The 19149-nt window shown below is 41.2% G+C and overlaps 1 protein-coding gene and 1 long non-coding RNA gene across 10 annotated transcripts in view; one reads left to right on the top strand and one right to left on the bottom strand.

Moving 5' to 3' along the window:
* Positions 1–5935: 5935 nt before the first annotated feature.
* LOC145546012 (uncharacterized) lies at positions 5936–9175 on the bottom strand. The gene is made up of 2 exons (XR_014082417.1): positions 8565–9175; positions 5936–6467 (listed from the first exon to the last, which is right to left on the bottom strand). It is a non-coding gene; the product is annotated as an uncharacterized LOC145546012 (long non-coding RNA).
* The window catches only part of RESF1 (retroelement silencing factor 1), a 27400-nt gene continuing 17108 nt past the window's right edge, over positions 8858–19149 (top strand). For 2 of the 9 annotated variants that reach the window (XM_081591622.1, XM_081591616.1), the window contains exons 1-4: positions 8858–8933; positions 10205–10296; positions 12929–13063; positions 17967–18104. The gene's annotated coding sequence lies outside the window, so the exon portion shown is untranslated. Of the gene's footprint in view, positions 8938–10204; positions 10297–10762; positions 11130–12928; positions 13064–17966; positions 18105–19149 lie in introns of all 9 variants that reach the window. The other 7 variants (XM_081591621.1, XM_081591615.1, XM_081591625.1 and 4 more) reach the window with 4 other exon arrangements.

Raw genomic sequence — 19149 nt, 5'->3', positions numbered from 1 at the left:
GCTGAGGAACCCCGCGTTTGTGCCTACGTTGACTCGTCGGCTGGCCCCGACAGATAATGATGAATTTTAAGTAATTATTTAAAATGACTTAGAGCTATTACTATAACCTGGAGGGACTGCTATGGCTTGTTGAATAAAGTAAGAGTCAGAGAAGAGTGAACCATATTCTATTTAATAAAATGGTGAGTAATATCTCTGTATATGTATATTAATATATGGTTAAATGAGCATGGATAAAAGTACTGATGTACACATGGATTAGGGGGACTTAGTGGTTTAAATTAGTGGTTTATATTAGTGGTTTATACTTACACCAATACCACACTTCTTGGTTATTATATAGCATGTCTTTAAATCAGGTTGTGAAAGTCCTTTTTAACTGTTCTTCAGGACTGTTTTCATTGTTCTTGGTCCTTTGCATTTCCAGGTTCAGATCTCCAATTATGCCCCTTCTTGTCAAATCCAAAGAATATTTTCCAGTTTATTTTTACTTGATCTTTAAGAGGACTGAAAGGTTTTTTTTTTTTTTTTTACTTACGTGAACTGCTCTCTTTCTTTGCCTCTGTGAGTATTCTTCTAGTTTTCCTTCTGTTTTTCTGGCTATTCCCATTTCTCTTTAAGGTGTATCTTCCTCCCTTTCTAGTAAACACTAGAATTTTTCAAGACTTGGTCTGGACACTTTCCTTATTACACACTTCACATAAAAGAATACTGTTTCATAACCAGAACTTTAATCAACTTATAAATGAGAGAAATTTATTTTTTTCTCTGTAATAGTCCTTTCCTGGTGGCTGGCTTAGTGATAAAGAATCCACCTGCCAATGCAGGAGATGCCAGTTTGATCCCAGGAAATGGAAATGGCAACCCATTCTAGTATTCTTGCTTGGAAAATCCCATGGACAGAGGAACCTGGTGGGTTACAGTCCATGGAGTTGCAAAGGCAGCTGCTGCTGCTGCTAAGTCGCTTCAGTCGTGTCCGACTCTGTGTGACCCCATAGATGGCAGCCCACCAGGTTCCCCTGTCCCTGGGATTCTCCAGGCAAGAATACTGGAGTGGGTTGCCATTTCCTTCTCCAATGCATGAAAGTGAAAAGTGAAAGTGAAGTTGCTCAGCCGCGTCCGACTCAGTTGCAAAGGAGTTGGATACAACTGAGCAACTAAAAAACAATAGTAATAGTGTAGCTGGTCCCCCAGCTGGTGGAAAGCTCTTCTTTACAGAACTTTCAGTACCTAGTTTACTTCTGTTTTGTTCCTTAAACATTCCCTTGGGCAGAGGTTATAACATGGAGTCTATTATATTGATTTTCTGTTGCTGACACAACAAATCACCACAAAGTGAACTGCTTTAATAACACCTACTTATTATCTCACAGTTTCATTTCCAAACTTATTCAGCTTGGAAGCTTATTCCAAGCTTATCCCTGTCTCCTGTACAATGTCACGAACCTCTGTCCATAGTTCATCAGGCACTCTATCAGATCTAGTCCCTTAAATCTATTTCTAACTTCCACTGTGTAATCATAAGGGATTTGACTTAGGTCATACCTGAATGGTCTAGTGGTTTTCCCCACTTTTTTCAATTTAAGTCTGAATTGGAAATAAGGAGTTCATGATCTGAGCCACAGTCAGCTCCAGGTCTTATTTTTGCTGACTGTATAGAGCTTCTCCATCTTTGGCTGCAAAGAATATAATCAATCTGATTTTGGTGTTGACCATCTGGTGATGTCCATGTGTAGAGTCTTCTCTTGTGTTGTTGGAAGAGGGTGTTTGCTGTGACCAGTGCATTCTCTTGGCAAAACTCTATTAGCCTTTGCTCTGCTTCATTCTTTACTCCAAGGCCAAATTTTCCTGTTACTCCAGGTGTTCCTTGACTTCCTACTTTTGCATTCCAGTCCCCTATAACGAAAGGGACATCTTTTTTGGGTGATAGTTCTAAAAGGTCTTCATAGAACCGTTCAACTTCAGCTTCTTCAGCATTACTGGTTGGGGCATAGACTTGGATTACTGTGATATTGAATGGTTTGCCTTGGAAACAAACAGACTTCATTCTGTCATTTTTGAGATTGCATCCAAGTACTGCATTTCGGACTCTTCTGTTGACTATGATGGCTACTCCATTTCTTCTAAGGGATTCCTGCCCACAGTAGTAGATATAATGAACATCTGAGTTAAATTCCCCCAATCCTGTCCATCTTAGTTCGCTGATTCCTAGAATGTCGATGTTCACTCTTGCCATCTCTTGTTTGACCACTTCCAATTTGCCTTGATTCGTGGACCTGACATTCCAGGTTCCTATGCAATGTTGCTCTTTACAGCATCGGACCTTGCTTCTGTCACCAGTCACATCCACAACTGGGTGTTTTTGCTTTGGCTCCATCCCTTCATTTTTCTGGAGTTATTTCTCCACTGATCTCCAGTAGCATATTGGGTACCTACCGACCTGGCTGCGTGGCACAGGAGTGGCGACTTGCAGTGCAGGAGCGGATGAGAGGTGATATCCCACATTCAAGGTCAGGAGCAGCGGCTGTGCTTTGCTGGACCAGCTGTGAAGCAATACCCCACGTACAAGGTAAGAGAAATCCAAATAAGATGGTAGGCACTGAGAAAGGGCATCAGAGGGCAGACAGACTGAAACCACAATAACAGACAGCTAGCCAATCTGATCACATGGACCACAGCCTTGTCTAACTCAATGAAACTAAGCTAGGCCGTGTGGGGCCACCCAAGGCGGACAGATCATGGTGGAGAGATCTGACAGAATGTGGTCCACTGGAGAAGGGAATGGCAAACCACTTTGGTGTTCTTGCCTTGAGAACCCCATGAACAGTATGATAAGACCATTTGGGTATGACCTAAATCAAATCCCTTACAATTATACAGTGGAGGTGACAAATAGATTCAAGGGATTAGATCTGTTAGAGTGCCTGAAGAACTATGGATGGAGGTTCATGACATTGTACAGGAGGCAGGGATCAAGACCATCCCCAGGGAAAGAAATGCAAAAAGGTAAAATGGTTGTCTGAGGAGGCCTAACAAAGAGCTGTGAATAGAAGAGAAGCGAAAGGCAAAGGAGAAAAAGAAAGATATACCCATTTGAATGCAGAGTTCCAAAGAATACCAAGGAGAGATAAGAAAGCCTTCTTCACTGATCAATGCAAAGAAATAGAGGAAAACAATAGAATGGGAAAGACTAGAGTTCTCTTCAAGAAAAGTAGAGATAGCAAAGGAACATTTCATGCAAAAATGGGCACAATAAAGGACAAAAATGGTATGGGCCTAACAGAAGCAGAAGAGATTAAGAAGAGGTGGCAAGAATACACAGAAGAAGTATGCAAAAAAGATCTTCACGACCCAGATAATCACAATGGTGTGATCACTCACCTAGAGCCAGACATCTTGGAATGTGAAGTCAAGTGGGCCTTAGGAAGCATCACTACGAACAAAGCTAGTGGAGGTGATGGAATTCCAGTTGAGCTATTTCAAATCCTAAAAGATGATGCTGTGAAAGTGTTGCATTCAATATGTCAGCAAATTTGGAAACCTCAGCAGTGGCCACAGGACTGGAAAAGGTCAGTTTTCATTCCAATCCCAAAGAAAGGCAATGCCAAAGAATGCTCAAACTACCACACAATTGCACTCATCTCACACGCTAGTAAAGTGATGCTAAAAATTCTCCAAGCCAGGCTTCAGCAATACGGGAACCATGAACTTCCAGATGTTCAAGCTGGTCTTAGAAAATGCAGAGGAACCAGAGATCAAATTGCCAACATCTGCTAGGTCATTGAAAAAGCAAGAGAGTTCCAGAAAAACATCTATTTCTGCTTTATTGACCATGCCAAATCCTTTAACTATGGACCACAACAAACTCTGGAAAATTCTTAAAAACAGAGGAATACCTGACCACCTGACATGCCTCCTGAGAAATCTGTATGCAGGTCAGGAAGCAACAGTTAGAACTGGACATGGAACAACACACTGGTTCCAAATAGGAAAAGGAGTACATCAAGGCTGTATATTGTCACCCTGCATATTTAACTTATATGCAAAGTACATCATGTGAAATGATGGGCTGGAGGAAGCACAAGCTGGAATCAAGATTGCCAGGAAAAATATCAATAACCTCAGATATGCAGATGACACCACCCTTATGGTAGAAAGTGAAGAACTAAAGAGCCTTTTGATGAAGATGAAAGAGGAGAGTGAAAAAGTTGGCTTAAAAGTCAACATTCAGAAAACTAAGATCATGGCATCTGGTTCCATCACTTCATGGTAAATAGATGAGGAAAGAGTGGAAACAGTGACAGACTATTATTTTGGGCTACAAAATCACTGCAGATGGTGACTGCAGCCATGAAATTAAAAGATGCTTGCTCGTTTGAGGAAAAGTTATGACCAACCTAGACAGCATATTAAAAAGCAGAGACATTACCTTGCCAACAAAGGTCCATCTAGTCAAAGCTATGGTTTTTCCAGTAGTTATGTATGGATGTGAGAGTTGGACTATAAAGAAAGCTGAGCACCAAAGAATTGATGCTTTTGAACTGTGGTTTTGAAGACTCTTGAGAGTCCCTTGGACTGTAAGGAGATTCAACCAGTCCATCGTAAAGGAAATCAGGCCTGAATATTCATTGGAAGGACTGATGTTGAAGCTGAAACTCCAATACTTTGGCCACCTGATGCAAAGAACTGACTCATTGGAAAAGACCCTGATGCTGGGAAAGATTGAAGGCACGAGGAGAAGGGGACGACAGAGGATGACATGGTTGGATGGCATCACTGACTCAATGGACATGAATTTGAGTAAACTTCAGGAGTTGGCATGGACAGGTAGGCCTGGCATGCTGCAGTCTATGGGGTTGCAAAGAGTCGGATACAACTGAGCAAGTGAACTGAACTGAATAATAACCATGGAGTAACACCAGGTGGTGAAAGTCATAGGGTCCAAACTTATGCCTACCACATCCATGGATAGAATTCAGGAATACCATGAATTTGGATGGGAAACAATTAACTTTATTTTCACTAAACATTTTATTGAAAGATAGCATTTCCTTCAAATGTAAATGTTGGCAACAAAGCCACAGAAATATAGCATTATTAATGTTTTTTCACCATAAAAATCACTGGTTTTATGAATCATAAAAATTCTTATGAGAGTTAACGCAGATAATCTTCAAATGGCATTTATGTCCATCACTTTCAAAATCACAGTTGTTATTAGATCCGCTACTAGATCTTATTTATTTTGTTAATACAGAAGCATTATCATATCACACATTTGCTTTTTAAAATATTTTGTGAAGTTTTTATACTCAATTAATTTCTTTTGTAATCATATATATTTTATTTTAAGCATTCCAAAACATTATTCTATGAAGGGGTCTATAGGCTCCACCAAACTGCCAGAGAAATTTATGGCACAAGAAAGGAAAAGAATTTTTGCCTTCAGGAACAGTTTTCCTTTCTGAGGTTGAAATTAGGTTACTGCCATTTCTACATTCCAGTATAAACAAACTAGAGAGAGGAATTTCAGGGTAAGACATTTCTTCACACAGAAGTTGCATACAACATTTTTTGCTCATATGTCATTGTGAGATCTGAAATGTGGCAATATTTAGCTGCAAGGGAGGCTTGGGGAATGTATTCTCCAGGAAAGTGACCATGTACCTAAATACTACTAAGAAGGAGAAACAGAATATTGGGGACAACCAGGGCTTCCCTGGTGGCAGTAAAGAATATGCCTGCAATGCAGGAGATCTGGGTTTGATCCCTGGGTGGGAAGACCCCTTGGATGAGGGCATGGCAACCCACTCCAGTATTCTTGCCTGGAGAATCCCCATGGACAGAGGCGCCTGGTGGGCTACAGTCTGTTTGGTTGCAAAGAGTCAGACACAACTCAGTGACTAAGCACAAGAAAAGAAAATCAATGACCTCATTTATCTCTTAAATGAATAATAGGCATCTTTATTTATTTTTTTACAAATTTCTTACTATAGACTTGATAATGATGTCATGCACTTTTCCAAAACATGTTTTTTAAGTTAAGGCATTAACAAGCCTTGAGTCTAAGTATTATGCTCTTGAAAGACTGAGATAACATGTATAGCCAAAGTAATTTGACTTGAGAGACTTTCTTTTGAATATTGTAAAACACAGGGAGAGGATCTGTAATTTATGATAGGGGACACAGCATAGAACCATCTAATCTTTTGAGGGATCTTTCCCCAGCCTGACCAGTCAGATAACAAAGTTATTCATTTGGCATACTGAGTTATAAATGTCTTAAAGAGAAGGCAACTTATAGTCCAGCCACTGATTAAACAACCTTCAGGTCCTGGAGATTGTGTCCTCCCCGTGCAAGTCTCCTAGCTGGTGATCCTTCAGGGTAGCTGTATTGACAAACGTCAGTTGTACTTTAGGAGTGGTGGAAAGACTACACTTTGGAAAATCAGACAGGCTTTCATTGTCTAAAGGAGACAGGAGAAAGTCAGCACAAACACAGGCAAGGATACACAACACAACACAGAGATCAGCAACTCCATCTCAGATAGAGTTGTAGCTTCCTGGGCATTAAATCTTGCTGGACTAATATCTTCCTTAGGCTTCCTTCCTTAGGCACTATAGGGGGCTTCTAGGGGGCTTCCCTTGTAGCTCAGTCGGTAGAGAATCTGCCTGCAATGCAGGAGACGTGGGTTCAATTCCTGGGTCAGGAAGATCCCCTGGAGAAGAAAATGGCAACCCACTCCAGTTTTCTTGCTTGGAGAATCCCATGGACAGAGGAGGCTGGCAGGCTACAGTCTACGGGGTCGCAAGAGTTGGACACAACTCAGTGATAACAGAGAGAGAGGCTCTATAGGAGTGGGATCTGTGTCAGACTTTTCTGCAACAAAACACCTTGTTTCTTGGGTTCATTTCTGTTTGCTGACTTGTGTGGCTTAGGTTCTAGAAAACCCCTTATGTGACCCAAGTATACCACCCCATATTCCAGGAACTGCTTTTAGTCATGTATTAGTTGATGTAAGTATCCCAACAATCCTGAGGTAAATATTAATGTTATTCTCAATTTACAGATGAGAAAACTGAGCAGAGACAGGTTAAGTAATTTCCCCAAAGCTGTATGTCTAGTGAGTGGCAGAGTGATGAGGGCAAAGGAATACCCTGCCCTGTATATTGCAAGAACTAAGCACCTCTGCCCTTTCTCATTCTTATTCACTCAGATTGGATTACTTGCTTACTTTGTTGACTTTAAAAATGAAAGTTATTTTCCCAGCTGAAAATAGGTTTATTCTAGAATAGCAGGGGACTTGTAACAGAAGAATAAACTTGACTCCATATTGGATCTGTTCCTTTAGCTCTAACCTTTTGTGGGTGCTCTGTCATGCTGGTTCTGCAGCTTTGTCCAAAAGAATGTTGCCTGTAGCCTGAAATGTACATGATAGTCCATTCTCAAGGCTCTGCCTCCCAGGCTTGACCTTTAAATGTGTGACAGTTTTCATTTGTTGTTTGGTTACTAAGTGTTACCCTTTTATGACACCATAGACTGTAGCTGGCCAGTCTCCTTTGTCTGTGAGATTTCCCAGGCAGGAATACTCGAGTGGGTTACCATTTCCTTTTCCAGTGGATCTTCCTAACCCAGGGATCAAATCTGGTTCTCCTGCATTGGCAGGCAGAGTCTTTACCACTAAGCCACCAGGGAAGCCCAATTTTCTTTTATGCAGAGATAAAAAATTGCAGAACAGTGAATAACAATTGTCTTGTTTTAGGTTTACAGGACCATCATAACCAGACCTATGTGGATGGCTGCAGGAGCAGAGGGTTAGCACATCACCTTGGGGGTATGACCTGCACCAAGAAGGTCACAGCTTCATACCTGCAACAGCCAACCACACTCCCCCCCCTTTAGTATAAAAGAAGCCTGAATTCTAATTCAGGTTTAAGATGTTTCTTTGGGACACTGGTCTGCCATCTTTTCTGTCTGCTGGCTTTTTGAATAAAGTCGTTATTCCTTGTTCCAACAACTGGTCCCTCGATTTATTGGCCAGTCATGCAGCAGGCAGTGTCAGTTTGCATTTGGTAACTAAACTGCAATTTGGGTCAAGCAAACTATAGCAAAAGCCACAGTCCAACAAACAAAGCAAAGTTACTTTATGGAGAAAAAGGAGGAGTTTGGGAGCAGTTCTTTTGAAGGAAATTTCATTGGGGAAAAGTGAGGGTGACAGTTTCTCATTGGCTGAGTTGTGGGGTAGTCTATTTCTTTTATGAGCCGCAATGTATGGGTCGGTCAAAAAGTTTGTTGGACAGCTTACATCTTTTCCCCTTGGGCCCTGTAATTGACAATTCTTTCTATAATTTACTGAGAGTGGTACCGTATTGCATGACAGCTCCCCCTTCTGGCCTCTCAACTCAATTTCGTGAGGTTTCCCTTTACTGTATTAATTTTCACAACTTTGATCTATAGAAATCCTCAGGCAAAACGAGTCTATTTCCTTTGAGAAAGTTTCTCTGTGTTAAAGGATATTCCCCTTTGTTAGAAATATACATTTTCAGGCCGGAGTTAGACTTACTGAATGGGTAATTTTGCAGGTGGTGCTCTTCAGTCCCTTTTTAACAAATCCTTCAAAAGATTCTGATGCAAGTTAAAGACAAAGAGCCACTCTTGGAGAAATTTTCTTCTTCAGGTACATGAGCTAGCTGTGCAAGCTTGGGAGATATCTGGAGGGCTGGGCTCCCCGGACTCTACTTCATCCGAGCGGCACTAGGACCCCGGCACCGGGTACCGGGTCTCGCTGCTGCCGTTGCGCCGGGGCGGGGCTGGCTTTCCGGGAGTGGGCCTCCACCTCGACCCGCCCCTGGAGGCGGACCCGAGTTGACTTAAACTCCAGGGCCGAAAGGAGCTGCGTTTTCCAGGCTCGCCCCGGTTGGGTTCAGCTCCGGTAGGTAAGTGGGGGACCTGTTTCCTGCCGGCACTCGCACGTTTCCTCGGGTTCTCGGCGGGGCGGGGGTGCACCGGCAGCCCAAGTGCCCGCGGCCGGGGGCTGGGTGTGCGGCGGCGAGCGCTTTTGTTCTGTGCTGGGGACTGAGCGGCGGCTACGGGCGCTCCGGGGGCTCGGGTCTCCGGCCAGCGGTGAGGGCTGGCCCGCCGGGCTCGGCTCGGTGCCTGCCCGCCGCGCGGGGTGGGCTGGGAACCGGGGCGGATGCCGACCCCGAATCGGAGGGCGGCGCCTCGCCGGGTGTTTTCTGTAGAACGCCTTTCCTCACCATAGAGGTCGCGGGTGGTGACTGCGAGGACGCATTTTGTTAAACTGCAAGGCGATTGGTTAGACTGATGGATGTGAGAGTGGCTTATGTTTTTAATGATTTCCTGTTGCTGGCTTGGAAAAAAAAAATCTTTGTTTTGAATTTATTTTTCCAGTGTTCCCTTCCTCCCCACCCCCATTAGGCCGAACCTCCCAAAACAAAATTGCTCAGCTTGCATCTCCAACTGGCCGGCAAACGCGTTTGTGCCGGAGTCGCTTTCCATTCCTCAGCAGTAGTTAGTCCCTCGAGGCATTTTTAAATGCACAAATGCGTACCGATGTTAGATGTTCTCGAGGGATACGAATTTCCTAAGCAGATGTCCTTTGGGAACAGCAAGTTTTCAGAGAATGGTTTCAGTGAAAACAATTTATTTGTAGTATTTTAGTGCCTACCTTCAAAATAAAAAGAGGAGGTGAAGGGATGAGCTGGGGTGCATTTAAATGGACGAGTCGCAGAGCCTGTTTGGGGATTTTTCTGATTTATGTGTTAACTGTAAATCAAACGAGTTCTATTTGGTGTTAACATGGGAGAGTTATGGTTTTATTTTTTCCTGTACAGTTGGATTCTTATTTACTAATTCGATAAAGAATTGTTAAGTTGAAAGTGTTTAGAGTGATCGAAGGAGTGGACCAGGAGGCGTGCAACTTGAATTATCACTTAAAAAGTAAATGGTAATTTACAGCAGACCCAGTTTCTATTTGTTACTTTGCCTTCTTAAGAATTCAGTAAGTTTAGTTTGCTTTTGATCCAGCCTTAACACGGTTTGAGCAGCAATGTCATATCACGTAAGCCAATTAGTATGTATCTTTATTATAAGTTTAATGTGAATTTAATATAAATAAAAATACAATTACAAATTTTATATTGAATTTATTATCAATTATAAAATGTTTATTGCTGTCCCTAGGACCAGAGAAGTAAACACTGTGTGGAGTGGTACTGACAAGTTTGGAGGGAAATGGTAACATATACAGTAATAAAGGAGTAATATATTTAAAGGTAAGTGTGTCAGCTGTAAGTAGTCTACTGTAATTTATCTGTTGTGGAACAGAATGATTAAGCTGAACCAGCGTTGGTTCAGTATTAAATTATAGTGGCGCAGACAGTAAAGAATCCACTTGCAAGGCAGGAGACCTGGGTTCAATCCCTGGCTTGGAAAGATCCCCTGAAGAAGGGAATGGCTACCCACTCCAGTATTCTTTCCTGGAAAATTCCGTGGACAGAAGAGCCTGGCAGGCTACAGTACCTGGGGTCACGAATAGTTGGACACCACTGAGCGGCTAACACCACCACCAGCTTACAATGGATTTGATGACAAAGTTTGAGGAGAAATAATACAGTTGGCATAGCAAGGAATTCGGTTGTTCGTCTTTACTAGAAAACGAATAGGAGATGATGGTCTAAATTATTGAGGAAGAGGTCTACTTAACATTATTCTCTACATAGTCTGTTTCTTATTTTTCAGATTCATTACTTGTGGCACATGGGATAAGGCAGCAGAGCAGAACTCTGAGAGAACCGATCCCTAAAATAGGGACCTATACAGCCAAAGTGGTCATTTCTGGGGCTTCCATTCTGTAAACTCCTAAGTAGTATTAGGAAACTTTCTGTAATGATTTCAGACCATGGTCCCTGCAGTCACTGCTGAGCATCAGATCTTGGCTCTACCACTTACCGTCTATGCAGCCTTGGGAGAATTATTAAACTTCTCTGTATCACTTTTCTCATCTTTTGTAAAATAAGGGTAACAATAGTATCAGCCTCATAGGATTGTTACAATAAGTTAATGAGTTTTATAGATATAACACACTTGGAAGAGCTCCTGCTAAATGGTAAGTGCTTAATAAATTTTAGCTGTTGTCATATGTTAGAGGAAATATATTTTATGGCCTGTCTTATAGGAGATGGTTCACTCATTTAAACTCTAATAAATCAATTTATCAGCTTTGTGTTGATTAAACCCTTCCCTGTATATCCTGTAGGTTCTATTTTTGTAAGGAAGTACCAGACACAACTCTGTAGTTTTTACCTGCAGGCATGTTTGAAGTCAGTAGTACTTCTACAAAATTTTCCAGCCGGGGCAGATTTGTCCAAAAGTCTTACATTCCCTGTTCTAGATATACAGGACTCTTCTTTCCTGATAGCTAAGTTGGTAAAGAATCCGCTTGCAATGCAGGAGATCCCTGTTCGATTCCTGGGTCGGGAAGATCTGCTGGAGAAGGAATAGGCTACCCATTCCAGTATTCTTGGGCTTCCCTTGTGGCTCAGCTGGTAAAGAATCCACCTGCAATGTGGGAGACCTGGGTTCGATCAATCCCCTGGAGAAGGGAAAGGCTACCCACTCCAGTATTCTGGCCTGGAGAATTCCATGGACTGTGTAGTCCATGGGGTTGCAAAGAGTTGGACAGCACTGAGCGACTTTCACTTTCATTTTTGGAGAAGGAAATGACAACCCACTCCAGTATTCTTGCTTGGAGAACTCCATGGTCAGAGGAGCCCAGCAGGCTACAGTCCATGGACTCGCAAGAGTCGGACACAACTTAGCAACCAAACCACCACCACTTCCCATTTAGATTAGCAATGTTATATAGATGTGATAAAGTGCAAATGTTTAGTGCAAGTGATCCTACCTAATGTTTAAAAAGGATTTAGAAAGGTGAATTTCAAGAATTGCTTTTCATTTTAAATCAGTCATCTCTGCACCTCCACCTCCAGCCCCACAAAGGCATATTCTGTGTGAAATAGGCTCAGAAAACATTCAATTTGAGACTTTTATTTAGTTCCTCCATTGTGTCTGACTCTGTGACCCCATGCTCTGTAGCATGCCAGGCTTCCTTTTCATTCACTATCTCCTGGAGTTTGTGCAAATTCATGTCCACTGAGTCCAGTGACGCCATCCCAATTATATCATCCTTTCTTGCCCCGTTAACCAGACAGTTTACCAACCCAATCTATTGAAATGCAAATTAAAATGTACTTTGTAATAAGCCTTGTAAAGAAGTATCTTATAGACCTTTGAAGAATTCTAAGTGCTTTGTTGTTGAGAGACAGCTCTGTGGTATGTCCATCCTTGATATCATAAGGGTGCTCATAAACTGAAGGGCAGTGTTAGAGGCTAGCCTGTTGTAAATGTCTCGAGTGAAACATATAGTTATATGTAATGATTGCAGAGATTTTGTGACAGTCACCAAGATTCTCTTGAGATGTATTAAATTGCAAGGCTTCACTTGTAAATGAAAACTGTCCAGTACTTTGTCTACCTGATGTGAAGAACTGACTCATTGGAAAAGATGCTGATGCTGGGAAAGATTGAAGGCAGGAGATGGTTGGATGGCATCACCAACTCAATGGACATGAGTTTGAGCAAGCTCCAGGAGTTGGTGATGGATGGGAAGCCTGGTGTGCTGCATTCCATGGGGTCTCAAAAGGGTCAGAGACAACTGAGCGACTGAACTGAAATCACTTGTAAATAAAATCTTGTGGTTAAAATTGCAGAGTGTTATAAGAAATTACGTTGTCCAGTTAGGTTTTAAGAAACAAAAAGTCATAAGCAAGTTTTTAGTTTTTAAGCTCCCAAAGAGAATTTATTGGATCATATAACTTAAAGAGTTCCATGTGGCTTGACTTTCAGGTTTGACTGGATCCAACATTTGAATCTGAAAGTTTTAAAGACTTGAAACATCGTCTTTGAGCTCTGCTGTCTGCTTTGGTATTGACTTCATTCTCAGGCACACATCCCTTCATTGGATAGCCCTAACATATCCAGGTATATCATCAGTCAGCTTCAACTTGCACAGAACATGCCTTTTGTCTTTGTGCTCTGCCAAAAGCCTATAGTTCATTGTGTCATGTGCCCATGTCTGTGCTAATAACTGGGAAAAAATTTTTTAAACTACAATTTAGAGATATAATTCATATGTCATATTCATACTAGTCAATTTATCCATTTACCATGTACAGTGGTTTTACATATACTCAATACTATGTAACCAATACCATAGTCACTTTTGGAACATTTTCTTGACCCCAGAAGCAATCTCTGTACTCAATAACGATCACTCTCCATTCTACCTGTCTGCAGGCAGCCATTTAATCTAGTTTGTCTCTATAGATTTGTGTATTCTGAACATTTCTTATATGTGGTCTCTTATGACCCCGAACACCTTGCGTGATGTTTTCAAGATGCATTCATATTGAAGCATATATGTCTTTCATTCCTTTCTGTTGCAAAGTAGTAATTCCATTGTATAAATGTGCCACATTTTGTTTTCCTTTCATCAGTTCACACACATTTGGATCATTTTGGATTCTCCGAATGATGCTGCTCTGAGCATTCATGTACAAGTGTTTGTGTGGACATACATTTTCAGTTCTCTTAGGTATTTACCTGGGAGTGGAACTGCTCTGTCTTATCATTTGGTAACTATGTTTGTCCTTTTAAGAAATTGCCAGAGTTTTTTGGCCACACCTTGTGGCATGCAGGATCAGGGATCAAACCTGTGTCCCCTGCGGTAGAAACACAAAGTCTTAATCACTGCACTGCCAGGGAAGTCCCTGCCAGACTGTTTTTGATGAACCATGTACATTCTCAACAGCAACATGTAGGAATTTTAGTTTGTCCACATCCTTACCACACTTGTCTTTTTGGTTACAACTATTGTAGTGAGCGTTAAGTGGTATCCTGTGATTTTATTGCTTTCCCATGGTGGTTAATGATGTTGAGCATCTTTTTTGGTGCATATTGGCTATTTGTATGTCTTCGGAAAAAGTATTTATTGAAAACCTTTGTTAACTTTAAATTTGAGTTGTCTTTCTCAGGTGGCTCAGTTGTAAAGAATCTGCCTGCAAAGCAGGAGACCTGGGTTCCATCCCTGGGTGTGGAAGATCCCCTGGAGAAGGAAATGGCAACCCACTCCAGTATTCTTGCCTGGGAGTTCCATGGACAGAGGAGCTACAATCCATAGACTACAGTCCATGAGGGTTGCAAAGAGTTGGACACAACTGAGCGACTAACGCTTTCATCAGTTCTTTGTATATTCTGGATTCTGGTTTCTTCCTAGTGATTATGTATGTGAGGACTTGTTTTTGGTTTCTGTTCCACTGATTAGTGTCGATCCTAATTCAGTCCCACATGGCTTTGTTGACTGTAGTTTTGTAGTTTTAAGTTTTAAAATTGGGAGGTGTGAGTCCTTCAACATTACACGCTTTTTCAAAATGAATTTTAGGATCATGTTCTCAATTTCTGCAAAGAAGCCATCTGGAACTTCGGTAAGGGTTGTCCTGAATCAGTAGATCAATTTAAGAAGTATTGCCTGGCACCTTGAGTGTCTGAATGTGGGAAACTTTTCCACTCATTCATTTAGGTCTTTAGTGTCTTTTGAAATTATATAATTTCTGTATAATAATTTCTGTAAATTTTCCACATTTGTTAAATTTATTCCAAAGTGTTTCATTCTTTTGCTGTTAACTGTAATGGAATTGTTTTCTAGATTGTTGTATAGAAATACATTTGATTTTTGTATATTGAGCTTGTACTAGACAACCTAGTCAAAGTAGTTCTGTTAGTTTTTTTTAGTGGATTCCTTATAATTTTCAATATACAAGATGATGCCATATACAAGTAAAGGTAGTTTTACTTCTTAATTTCTAATCTGGATGTCTTTTATTTCAAATGCCATGGCCAGAACCTCTTCTACAGTGTTAAATAGAAATGGCAAGAGCAGATTATCCATGTCTTGTTCCTGATCTTGTAGAGGGAAAACATTCAGGCTTTAAAGCTGTAGCTTTTTTTTAGATGTCTTATTAAATTGAGGAAGTTCCCCTTTATTCTGGCTTTAGTGTTTTTATCTGAAAGGATGTTGGATTTTAGGATGCATTTAATTTTGGTCATGTTAGATGCTTTTTATAACTCCACTTCAGATGGTCATGTGATTTGTGTCCTTTATTGTATTGATGTGTTACAGGATATTGGTTCTACATTAAAAAAAAAGAAAAGTCAATCTTGTATTTCTGGGATAAGTCCCACTTCATTATGGCATATGATTATTTTTATATGCTGTTATCTTTGTTTTGCTATTGTTTTAAGATTTTTCCATCTATATTCATAATAAATTGGTCTGTAGTTTTACTGTTTGTTTTTTCCCCTTTTCCTGCTTTTGGTATCCTTAGTTTTCTTAGACGTTAAGTCGCCATTCCTTGACCTTTTTGCATGACCCCCCCACCATTTTATAGTGGACCAGATGTGTGGGCTGAAGATTAATGATCACCAGTTGTTTTTCCCTCAGGCATATGGAACAGAAGTTAATTACTACCCATTCCTGGATCTGAGAGCTGATAATTTATCAGACCCAAGGACACATTCCTCTGAGAGCCAGGAATTCAAGACAAAGGATATAGGTTTAGGTTAATGGAGTGAAATGTTTGTTGAAACAGGCTGAGGTCTCAGAGTTCCTATACTAACTCGCTAATGATTTCTACCTCAGTATTTTATAGGATGATGGAAATTGATCTCCAGTGGGTCACTCTTCATTAGGTCCCTAAAGAGTCACTGCCACAAATTCTATCAGATTTTACTTTTTACTTCTCTACAATCATGTTATTGGACAAAGTGTTGTGGCTCAGGTGCATGGGATTGTTCACTTCATACTTTCACATTCTTTCTCATCCAGCAGAATTTGAATGGCTTCCCTGTGCTTGCTGGGGAAGGAAGACAGTACTGATCAGGGGGTCAGGGGCGCATAGAAGTCATTAATTTACCCTAGACTGTCACCACTATCTTCAGCATAGCTGCAGGCCAAATGAAAATCTTAATTATAAGGACACTTGGAAACTCAGCAGCTGCTGATTTGGGGAGTGGACATCCTTGGAACTGTGTCCTTGGGCAAAGGCCTGAAAACCTCATCCTATTAGTCATGATTTCTCATGGTTTTCTGATTAAGGGAAAGCAGAACTCTCTTGTATACATTTTCTAGACTGTAGTTACAGCTCTGAATTTAACTGCTTGCTGGATCTGTCATCTTTTACTTGACCCTGCTGAAGATAAGATAGATTATGTCCTGTATGTCTCTTCTGGTACTTGGGGATCTCTTTGCATCATTAATGTCAACCTCTGGTTTTATAAAATCTGAATCTTAACCCCATGACAACAAAATGCCTCTATTGCGGTTCTTAGAATCCTATCAACAACCTAGGACTACCAAAGCAATCACTATAATGTGCCTGTAATGACAGGAATAACTAACAGTAAAAGATTATATCAGTTGTCCCTTTAGAGGCATTTCATCCTAACTTTATGGGAGCTGAATGGTGAACCTTAATGGCCTCTGGGACATATGGGGAGCCTGGTTATGGCCTGATCATCTTGCTGGGAGTCACTGTCTAGTCACCCTAACCCAGTGTTTACAAAGTGGAAATATACTTAAATAGGAGGTTGAGTGCAAAAGAATTGATGCTTTTGAACTGTGGTATTGGAGAAGACTCTTGAGAGTCCCTTGGACTGCAAGGAGATCAAACCAGTCAATCCTAAAGGAAATAACTCTGAATATTCATTGGAAGGACTGATGCCAAAGCTGAAGCTCCAATACTTTGGCCAGCTGATGGCGAAGAGCCAACTCATTAGAAGAGACCCTGTTGCTGGGAAAGTTTGAAAGCAGGAGGACAAGGGGACGACAGAGGAAGAGATGGTTGGATAGCATCTCTGACTCAGTGGACATGAGTTTGAGCAAACTCGAGGAGATGGTGAAGGACAAGGAAGCCTGGCGTGCTGCAGTCCATGGGGTTGTAAAGAGTCAGACACCACTGAGTGACTGAACAGGGTATCTGATTGAGTTGACCTATACTTCTGAATCACGTTTGGAGCTGGATACCTGAAAGACTGGAGAGCAGAGATGGCGGTGAACAGCTTCACCATGGTGCTCTGGTGACCTTTCTTTTGTAGGGCCTCATAGGAAAGCTTTGTTTAATCTCAGGTGACTGATACTTTGACAGGACACCCCACAGGTCCTCCTGGTACAAAGGTTGATTAGCAGCTTCCTGAAAAATGGCACAAGGTGATTCTCTCTGCCTCCCTGGATTCAGTTGCACCAAAGACTTGATAGTCTCCTTCGCTTTGGGGTATAGCTGCAGGCTATGAAATGACTGCAATTTAGAATTCTCAGCAATCTGTTTTCTCATCCACCTCTATATTGCCTTATGGGACTTGGGACACTGATGTTGGTTTTGCTATTTGCGTTAGAAAAGAAAACTTCGTAAGAATCCATTCAGTCTTAAATCCACTTTCTTTCTGCAGCAATGTAGAGAGCCAGCCTAAAAGCCAGGACAGTGGGACTGCCAGCCCTGCCAGCCCTGGCCCTCCTGCTTAGGACTGCTTGGCTTCACGCATTTGTTGTAACCATTAAACATGACACTGCATTCAAAGCATTCAGTACAGTTCTTGACATAAATTTTCAAAGGTTAGCTCTTACTATTTATAGAGTTGTATTATAAATGTAAAATTGAGGATAGTCTATTCTTGAAAGCCTAATTCAAGGGCAGGGGCACAAAAAGCCAGACCTGGAATAGCTTGAGTAAATCTTGATGCTTTGGAATTCCTCAGAAGTGGGTTTTATATTTGCTGGTATTTGTGGTTTCGTTGAGTTTTTTTAAAGTATCTGTACCTTTTTCCATTGCAGATCAGTTTTTCAACGAAAAATACTAGTTTTCCTCAATTTAACCACATCAAGGGACTCTCCAAAGAAGCAGAAGCAGAATGAAAGCCATAAGGAAAAGTTCCAATTTAAAATACCAGAACAGATACAAGTGCTTTTGAGGTATGAAAAGAGTATCATATTTTTTAAGAAATCCTATATTTTTGAGGTACTGGAATGCTGACAGATGAAATCATGCGATGTTTATGGTTACACAGATGTGAAGGGAGGGGTGGAAACTTTTTCCCATCTACAACTTTAAATAGGGACTTCTCTAACTTGGTCTTCAGCAGTTATAGATAATGTTTATTCATTTGATAAACATTTATCAAAGCTTGCTGCTGCTGCTGCTGCTGCTAACTCGCTTCAGTCACGTCCGACTGTGCGACCCCATAGACGGCAGCCCACCAGGCTCCTCTGTCCCTGGGATTCTCCAGGCAAGAATGCTGGAGTGGGTTGCCATTTCCTTCTCTAATGCATGAAAGTGAAAAGTGAAAGTGAAGTCGCTCAGTCGTGTCTGACTCTTCGCGACCCCATGGACTGTAGCCTACCAGGCTCCTGCATCCATGAGATTTTCCAGGCAAGAGTACTGGAGTGGGTTGCCATTTCCTTCTCCACAAAGCTTGCTAGACAAATACTATAGATATGCATCCTTTTTAAAAAATTTCTTGGCCACACAGCACTCTATGTGGGATCCTAGTTCCCTGACCAAGGATCCAACCTGTGACCTCTGCCGTGGAAGCATGGAGTCTTAACAAGTGAACACCAGGGAAGTCCCTATATATGCTTCTTTTAGGTTACCCTGAAACAGCCTTTTTAAAAACTTACCTCTTTTGATTTTAACCTCTGAGCCACCAGGGAAGTCCATCTCTTTTGATTTTAATAGCTTTATGTTTCACTATAATAATGTTCCAGTTTCTTTGATAAATTAATGGTTACCCTCGCATATAAAATAATTATTCATGTGGCCTTATTTGTCCTTTCATGTTCTGTTTCTTACTGTTTTGTCTGACCTAAAGTGGGCCTAGCTGTGGGAAACCGTAAAAGGTCCATTTCAGTAGAGTTCTTTCTGTTGGCGGTTGTATGTGCTTGTGCATTTGTGCTTAAGATAGGTATTAATATGATTATTCGTTAAAGGTATAATTTTTAGGTTATTTTTTGGTTTGTA

Source organism: Giraffa tippelskirchi, chromosome 4, assembly GCF_054371585.1.
Source record: "Giraffa tippelskirchi isolate mGirTip1 chromosome 4, T2T-mGirTip1v1.2.pri, whole genome shotgun sequence".
Taxonomy (NCBI): domain Eukaryota; kingdom Metazoa; phylum Chordata; class Mammalia; order Artiodactyla; family Giraffidae; genus Giraffa; species Giraffa tippelskirchi.
Note: the sequence above shows the minus strand (reverse complement) of the source record. Positions and strands in the feature narration are given on the sequence as shown.